Source organism: Scyliorhinus torazame, chromosome 16, assembly GCF_047496885.1.
Source record: "Scyliorhinus torazame isolate Kashiwa2021f chromosome 16, sScyTor2.1, whole genome shotgun sequence".
NCBI classification, from domain to species: Eukaryota; Metazoa; Chordata; class Chondrichthyes; order Carcharhiniformes; family Scyliorhinidae; genus Scyliorhinus; species Scyliorhinus torazame.
The window spans coordinates 133027439-133035491 of record NC_092722.1 but is presented as its reverse complement, the minus strand read 5'-3'; positions in this window follow the sequence as shown (position 1 = coordinate 133035491).

Below are 8053 nucleotides of genomic sequence, written 5' to 3'. Positions count from 1 at the left end.
CAAGTCTGAATTTTCCCCTCAACATCTTCATGGTGGGCTGATGGCAGGTTGGCTTTCCGGCTAATCCATGTTGGGAACTCTATTTGCATGCATTAACATGACATGAATACTCCTTAAATACACAAGTCGCCAGAATCATGTGCTCTCTCCCAATTACGTGCCACACCAGTAGGAAATTAGACCAGCTTGAATCACAATTGGATGTGTGTCGTACAGCCGTCCAACTCCACTTCACTCGTGACTTTCAGGTGAGTGCTATCTTCAACAGCACTACTCCAAGTTCTCAATTATACCAATGATACCTTGCTGTGTAAGGCAGGACTAGTGGTGGTGCCTAGCGAGGTTGCTCACAGGGGCTTCCTCGGGTATGTGGCTACTACTGGTGGGTGTTCCCCTGTCCAGGAGGACTGTCCAGTGTGTGCTGCAGGTCACAGGCAGGGCTACACTGTACCATCAGAAACCAGCTTGAGGACCTGGAAGTGGCGCGGGGAATCATTGGGGGCAGGTACAGCCTGATAGGGAAATTATAGTGGTGTCATGTGAGAGTACCTTTAAGAAATGGGTGTTTATCGAATAGTGGATGTACCTTTAAGAAATGGGTGTTTATCAGTGATGTCAGAGTGTGGGTGGAGCTGGGCTGTCTGTCAGCTTTTAGTTTCACTTTGAGAAAAGCTTGGGTGTGTCTGTGTTTTTTGGTTTCGTTTTAGTGCTGGAGCTGAAGCCAGCCACAGAAGGTGTAATTTCGATCTCTCTGCAATCTAAAGACTATCTAGTGATCATTAGGTGAATTCAGAGTGATAACTGTTCTCAGTAGCGAATTTAAACCCAATGTGCTTCTGTTAAAAGGTTTTTGTTGTCTTATGGATGTTAAAAGGAAAGTTTAAGTATTACTTAGAATGTTGTATTCTTTGGGGGTTGTATTTGAATTGATGGTTGCTAAGATGTTCACTGTATGTTTTAAAAAGGTTAACTGAGTTCATAGAATAAACATTGTTTTGCTTTAAAAATTACTTTCAAATTTCTGCTGCACCATACCTGTAGAGTGGGCCATGTGCTCTCCATACCACAATCTATTAAAAGTTGTGGGTCAGGTGAACTGCATGATACACTTTGGGGTTCTCTAAACCCTGGCCCATAATAAATTGGGGGCTCGAGGGGGATAAAAGTCTATCTATTGGATTGGCTTTGTGAACTTAAAGACAGTGAGGAGTGAGCATATTGTGGATGCTTTTCAGGTGTGGTATTTCAGTTTAAGTAGGGAGTGTGTTGTGGACAATGGCTCTTTTAGAGGCTCTGAAGTATTGGTGGGTGGAGATGGTCACATGCAGTACCTTAGGGACAGAGACTAAAAACAGACTGTTAGATTTGGCAAAAACATTGCAGTTAACATTACCTGACAAAACAACAAAAGATGAGGTAATTATGGCGGTGGCTAAGCATTTAAAATTGCCTGAGATACAGTTTGACTCATTGGAAATGGCAAAAATTCAGTTAAAGATTAAACAAATGGAACATGAGAAAGAATTAAAGCAGCTTGAATACGAAAGAGAAAGAGCGAGAGGAAAAAGAGAGAGAAGAAAGGAACACAGAAAGAATAGTCTTCGCAGAACAAAAAGAAAGAGAAAGGGAGATACAGTTCAAGGAAAAAGAAAGAGAGCGAGAAAGAGATAGAGAGGAAAAAGAAAGAGAGAGAGAGCGAGGAATAAGAAAGAGAGAGAGAGTTTGAACTTCAGAAAATGGCCATGAAACATGGCAGTCAGTTAAAATTGGCAGACGTAAAGGGAAACGTTCAGTTGGAGGATAGTGATGAGGATAGTGAGAAAGAGCGTCATAGGCGAAAGCTTGGTGGGGATCTATTTAAATATGTCCACACAATGCCAAGGTTTGATGAAAAGGAGGTATAAGCCTTTTTCATTTCATTTGAGAAGGTAGCTAAACAAATGAAATGGCCACAGGAGATGTGGGTATTACTGATTCAAACAAAGCTGGAAGGTAGGGCTAGTGAAGTGTTTGCATCACTATCGGAGGAGGGATCTGGGACGTATGAGGAGGTGAAAAAGTCCATCTTAGGTGCATATGAACTAGTGCCTGAAGCCTACAGACAAAGGTTTAGAAATATAAGGAAAGAATTTGGTCAAACAGACATGGAATTTGAAAGGATCAAACAGAGTAATTTTGATAGGTGGCTAAGGGCTTTGAAAATAGACCAAACGTATGAAGCTCTCAGAGAAATTATGGGCGGGATTCTCCGACCCCCCACCAGGTTGGAGAATCGAACGGGGGGACGGACGGCGTGAATCCCACCCCGCCACTCCGACGCCGGCTGCCGATTTCTCCGGCGCTGGTTTTTCGGCGGAGGCGGGGATCGCGTCGCGTCAGTCGGGGGCCATTGGCAGTGCCCCCCCCCCCAGTGATTCACCGGTCCCTGATGGCCCGAGCGGCTGCCCTTTTTCGGTGGTGGGACCTGGCTTGTAGGCCAGGCAGGTGAATCCTCGGGGGGGGGGGGGGATCCGGCCCGGGGGGGGGGCACGGTGGCCTGGCCCGAGATCGGGGCCCACCGATCTGCGGGTGGGCCTGTGCCGTGGGGGCACTCTTTCCCTCCGCGCTGGCCTGTGTAAGGCTCCGCGATGGCCAGCGCGGAGAAGAAACCCCCTGCACATGCGCAGGAATCACGCCAGCGGTTCACTGCCAGAACACGCTGGCGCTCCTGCACATGTGCCAACTCGTGCCGGCCGGCGGAGGCCCTTGGTGCGGCACCAACCACTCCAGCCTGTGAGGGATAGAAACTGGGGACATGAGAAATACTCAAATGGTAACGGTAAAGGTGATCTGATGGGAGATAATAAGGAGAGTGTACCTCAGATTAAAAAAGAAATCCAGGAGGGTGGAAATGAAATGAAAAGTTTCAAATGTTTTCACTGAACTAAACTAGGCCATGTAAAGTCAAAGTGTTGGTGGTTGAAGAAAAGCACTGGGAAGGCTGATATGGTAAAACAGGAGAAGACAGTGGGGTTTGTTAAAGTGGCAAAGGCAAGCCCAAGTGAACCGAAGGAGGTGCAAAAGATTGTACAACCTGATCAAGAGGTGATTGATAAGACGGTGCCAGATCTCTTTAAAGAATTTACTTGTGTGGGTAACGTTTACTCATGTGTATCAGGAGGAGCAGGTAAAGCAGTGACAATTTTAAGAGATGCGGGAGCTAGTCAATCTTTAATGGTAAGAGATGAGGAGTTATGTAGTTTGGGAAGAATGTTGCCAGAAAAGGTGGTAATATGTGGAATTCAGGGAGAGAAGAGTAGTGTTCCATTATATATAAGGTAAGGTTGGAAAGTCAGTGAAGAGTGGTGAAGTGGTAGTAGGAGTAATAGAGAAACTATCTTGTCCAGGAATACAGTTTATCTTGGGTAATGATATAGCTGGATCGCAGGTGGGAGTGATGCCCACTGTGGTTGATAAGCCAGTGGAAATCAGACAACTGAAGTGTTGAAGGACGTGTATCCTGGAATTTTTCCAGATTGTGTAGTAACAAGGTCGCAAAGTCACAGGAGGAAAAATCAGAGAGTGACGACAAAGGTGAAGTGCCATTATCAGAAACGATTTTTGATCAGATGGTTGAAAAAGAACAAGAACAGGTGGAGGATGAGGCGGATATTTTCAGTTCAGGAAAATTGGCGAAGATGTAGAAATAAAACGGATGTATCAGAAAGCATACAGGGCAGAGGAATCTGAGTGTATACTGGAGTATTATTACCGTAAAGATGATGTCTTGATGAGAAAATGGAGTCCTCTATATATCCAGACGGATGAAATGTGGGCAGAAGTTCATCAAGTAGTATTGCCGATAGTGCATAGAAAGGAGGTGTTGCGAGCTGCACATGAGGTACCAGTGGGAGGTCATTTTGGAGTAAGGAAAACTCAAGCTAAAATACAAATATATTTTTATTGGCCTGGACTACATAAAGGTGTAGTTAAATTTTGTCGATAATGTCACACATGTCAAGTGATAGGGAAACCTCAAGCAGTGATAAAACCAGCGTCCTTCATACCCATTCCAGCATTTGAGGAACCTTTTACAGCCTAAAACAAAAGTAAAAAGCTGACAGGCAGATCAGCTCCACCCACTCTCTGACATCACTGCAGTAGTAAACACCCATTTTTTAAAGGTACTCTCACTCCAGATATTTATATACATACCCATTTATAAACAACCATTTCTTAAAGGTACTCTCACATGACAGTGGTCCCGAAATGGGGAGGGGCCAGGTCGACAACGGGATGTGGATATCAACATTAAAGGGTTCAGAGGAGAGATCAGGAATTCCCTTATTAATAATCATAGAATCCCTACAGTGCTGAAGGAGGCCATTCAGCCCATCGAGTCTACACTGACTCTCTAAACGAGCACCACCTTTATGGCCCACTCCCCCACTCTATCCCGGTAACCCCACCTAACCTTTTCGGGCATTACAGGAAATTTAGCATGATCGATCCACTTAACCTGCACATCTTTGGACTGTAAGAGGAAACCGGAGCACCCGAAGAAATCTCCCGCTGACACGGGGAGAATGTGCAAGCTCCAAACAGTCACCCAGGGCAGAAATTGAAGCTTGGTCCCTGGTGCTGTGAGGCAACAGTGCTAACCACTGTGCCACCGATTGTTCAAAGGTAACATGGAGGTCAAATAGTGGAGGAGAATGTAAGTAACGTTGCAGGTGATAGGGGAAGGTTGGAAGCTGGTCTCCCAGACCAAGTTCAGCAGCACCATTTTCGAGCTCACCGTACAACGACGAAGTTCGAAAAACAAGTTCGAAAAAAATCGACTGGGAAGCAACCTCTGAGCATGTGAGAGAAGTTCAGCACAGCAATTCTTGGCAAACTGATGGGGCAACTTATAACTGTACTGCTCAAACCATGGAAAGTATGGCTGAGTGCAGGACTCAAACGTCTAATGCATAACAAATTAACTTGGCTCCCATACTAATGGTATACATTCAGTTGAGAATGCATTAAGTTTATAAGCATACCCATGAATTATTATTTTTCTCCACCTTCTAGCACTCAGCTAATTTCCTAACCTGGTCAATGACTTGCCTTTGATTCTACAAGCTTCAATTTTAGCTGAGTCTCTTATGAGGTATTTATTAAATGTTTTTTGGAAGTATATAAATAACATGCATAGTTATGCATTCCCTATAACTACTTTAATTACTTCTTCAAAAAATTCAAATTAGGTTCTTCAGGCATGACCTAACATTTACATGTTCAGAAAATGGAAATACTAAGCCTGTCTAGCAGCATCCATGCAGAAACCAGGGGGCAACCTGATGTACCATCAATGACCACGAGATAAGATTGGTGAAACAATTGAGGCTTTATTGCACAAGATGTTGAACCTCCTGCAGCTGGAACCAGAATGGGGGTAGCGCAGGAGAGCATACACTGTTATACGGCGCCTGCTGGGAGGAGCCAGCAGGCTGGGATTACTGTGGTACCTGTAATACAGTGGCAGTACCATAATATGCATAGTGTGTTACCAGTGGTGTTTACCACATTCGCCCCTGTTTAAAAAAGAGTCCGGCGGGGGTGAAGAACAGCACTACAGATTTAGTCTGTCGGGGACTTTGACTCTCCGCTGCGATCGCCTCAGTCCTGGTGGTGGTGTGGCCGCCGATGTGGTCACCAGCGACTCCGGGAGCGTGTTGGCCTCTCCATCGTCACCCCGTAGTGGATCCAGTGAGGGGACGGATACTGCTGGGGTGGGGGCTGCGGTGAGGTTCGCTGGCGGGAGGGCGGGCAGCATAGGGGTGAGGGAAGCAACCAGAGGGGGGAGAAGCAGTACCAAGTCGGGGGTTGTGGGTGGGGACCCAGCGGGTGCCAGGTCCCGGAGGGAGACTGTGTCCTGTCGCCCGTCGGGGTGTGCCGCGTGTCATAATAACCACTCATGTATATAATGAGATGCAGACAGGCAGTGATTGACACATAGGATAACCAATGAACACAAACGACACAGAACAACCAATCACCAGACAGGACACTACCACTATAAAACACACAAGGCATTAAGACTCTCTCTCTCTTCTCACAGGATACAGCTACAGAGGTAGTTAGAGGCCACAAGGCTGTGAGCGCCGTCTCCATGTGACAGAGAGCTAGTCTGGTCAAAACAATCAGAGGTTATCAGTTTAGATTAATAGAGTGTCAACCCACAGCAGATTATGTATAGCAACCAGCAGGTTGGACAATAAAACAATGTTGGACCATCTCCTGTGTCGGAAGCCTGTTTCTAGTCTCACTGCATCCAGTTGCAGTCAATGTTAAACCAACTCAGATAACACATCACCACGTAGGCATACTGTGGGTTCGCAGGGAGGAAGTGGACTTTCTCAACCAAGGGATCCGATTTATGGCTCCTCACATGCTTCCAGAGGAGGACGGGCCCAGGAACTGTCAGCCATGTTGGGAGCGAGACCCCGGAGGTGGACTTCCCAGGGAAGGCAAACACACGTTCGTGAGGGGTCTCATTAGTAGCGGTGCACAGGAGCGACCGTATGGAGTGGAGCGCGTCGGGGAGGACCTCCTGCCAGCGGGAGACCGGGAGATTCTGAGACCGAAGGGCCAGCAGGACGGCCTTCCAGACCGTCCCGTTCTCCCTCTCCACCTGCCCGTTTCCCCGGGGGTTGTAGTCCTGCTCGAGGGGATGACGTCCTGCTCGAGGGGATGCCCTTGCTGACGCAGCTCATCACTCATGAAGGAGGTTCCCCGATCGCTGTGGATGTAGGTGGGGAAACCGAACAGGGTGAAGATGCTGTGCAGGGTCTTGATGACCGTGGCAGACGTCATGTCGGGGCATGGGATGGCGAATGGGAAACGGGTGTACTCATCAATAACATTGAGAAAGTACACGTTGTGGTCGGTGGAGGGGAGGGGCCCTTTGAAGTCCATGCTGAGGCGCTCAAAGGGACGGGAGGCCTTCACCAGGTGCGCTCTATCTGGCCGATAGAAGTGCAGTTTGCACTCCGCGCGGACTGGGCAGTCCCTGGTCGCGGTCCTGACCTCCTCGATGGAGTAGGGCAGGTTGCGGGCATTGATAAAATGGAAGAACCGGGTGACCCCCGGGTGGCAGAGGTCATTATGGAGAGCCCGGAGTCGGTCCACTTGTGCGCTGGCCCAGGTCTAGGAATCTCCCGACCTCCACCATGTACCACGGGATAGGGCATCTGGGGGCTCATTGAGCTTCCCCGGGCGATACAAGATCTCATAGTTGTAAGTGGAGAGCTCAATCCTCCGCCTCAAGATCTTGTCATTCTTGATCTTGCCGCACTGTGTATTGCTAAACATGAAAGCAACCGACCATTGGTCAGTGAGGAGAGTGAATCTCATGCCGGCCTAGTAATGCCGCCAATGTCGCACAGCTTCCACAATGGCTTGGGCCTCCTTTTCGACAGAGTGCCGAATTTCGGAAGCATGAAGGGTGCGGGAAAAGAAAGCCACGGGCCTGCCCGCCTGGTTGAGGGTGGCGGCCAGAGCCACGTCCGATGTATCGCTCCCCACCTGGAAGGGGAGGGACTCGTCAACTGCGTGCATCGTGGCTTTGGTGATATCCGCCTTCATGTGGTTGAAGGCCCGGTGGGCCGCAGCCGTCAGGGGAAAAACTGTGGACTTGATGAGTGGGCGGGCCTTGTCCGCATATTTGGGGACCCACTGGGCATAATATGAGAAAAACCCCAGGCATCGTTTCAGGGCCTTGGGGCAGTGGGGGAGGGGGAGTTCAGGAGGGGACGCATGCGGTCGGGGTCTGGCCCTAGGACTCCATTTTCCACAAAGTAGCCAAGGACGGCTAAGCGGTTGGTGCGGAAAACGCATTTCTCCTTATTGTAGATGAGGTTAAGGAGTTTGGCGGTATAGAGGAATTTTTGGAGGTTTGTGCCATGGCCCTGCTCATCGTGACCGCAGATGGTGACATTATCTAGGTACGGGAACGTGGCCCGCAGCCCGTACTGGTCAACCATTCGGTCGATCTCTCGCTGTAAGACCGAGACCCCATTGGTGACGC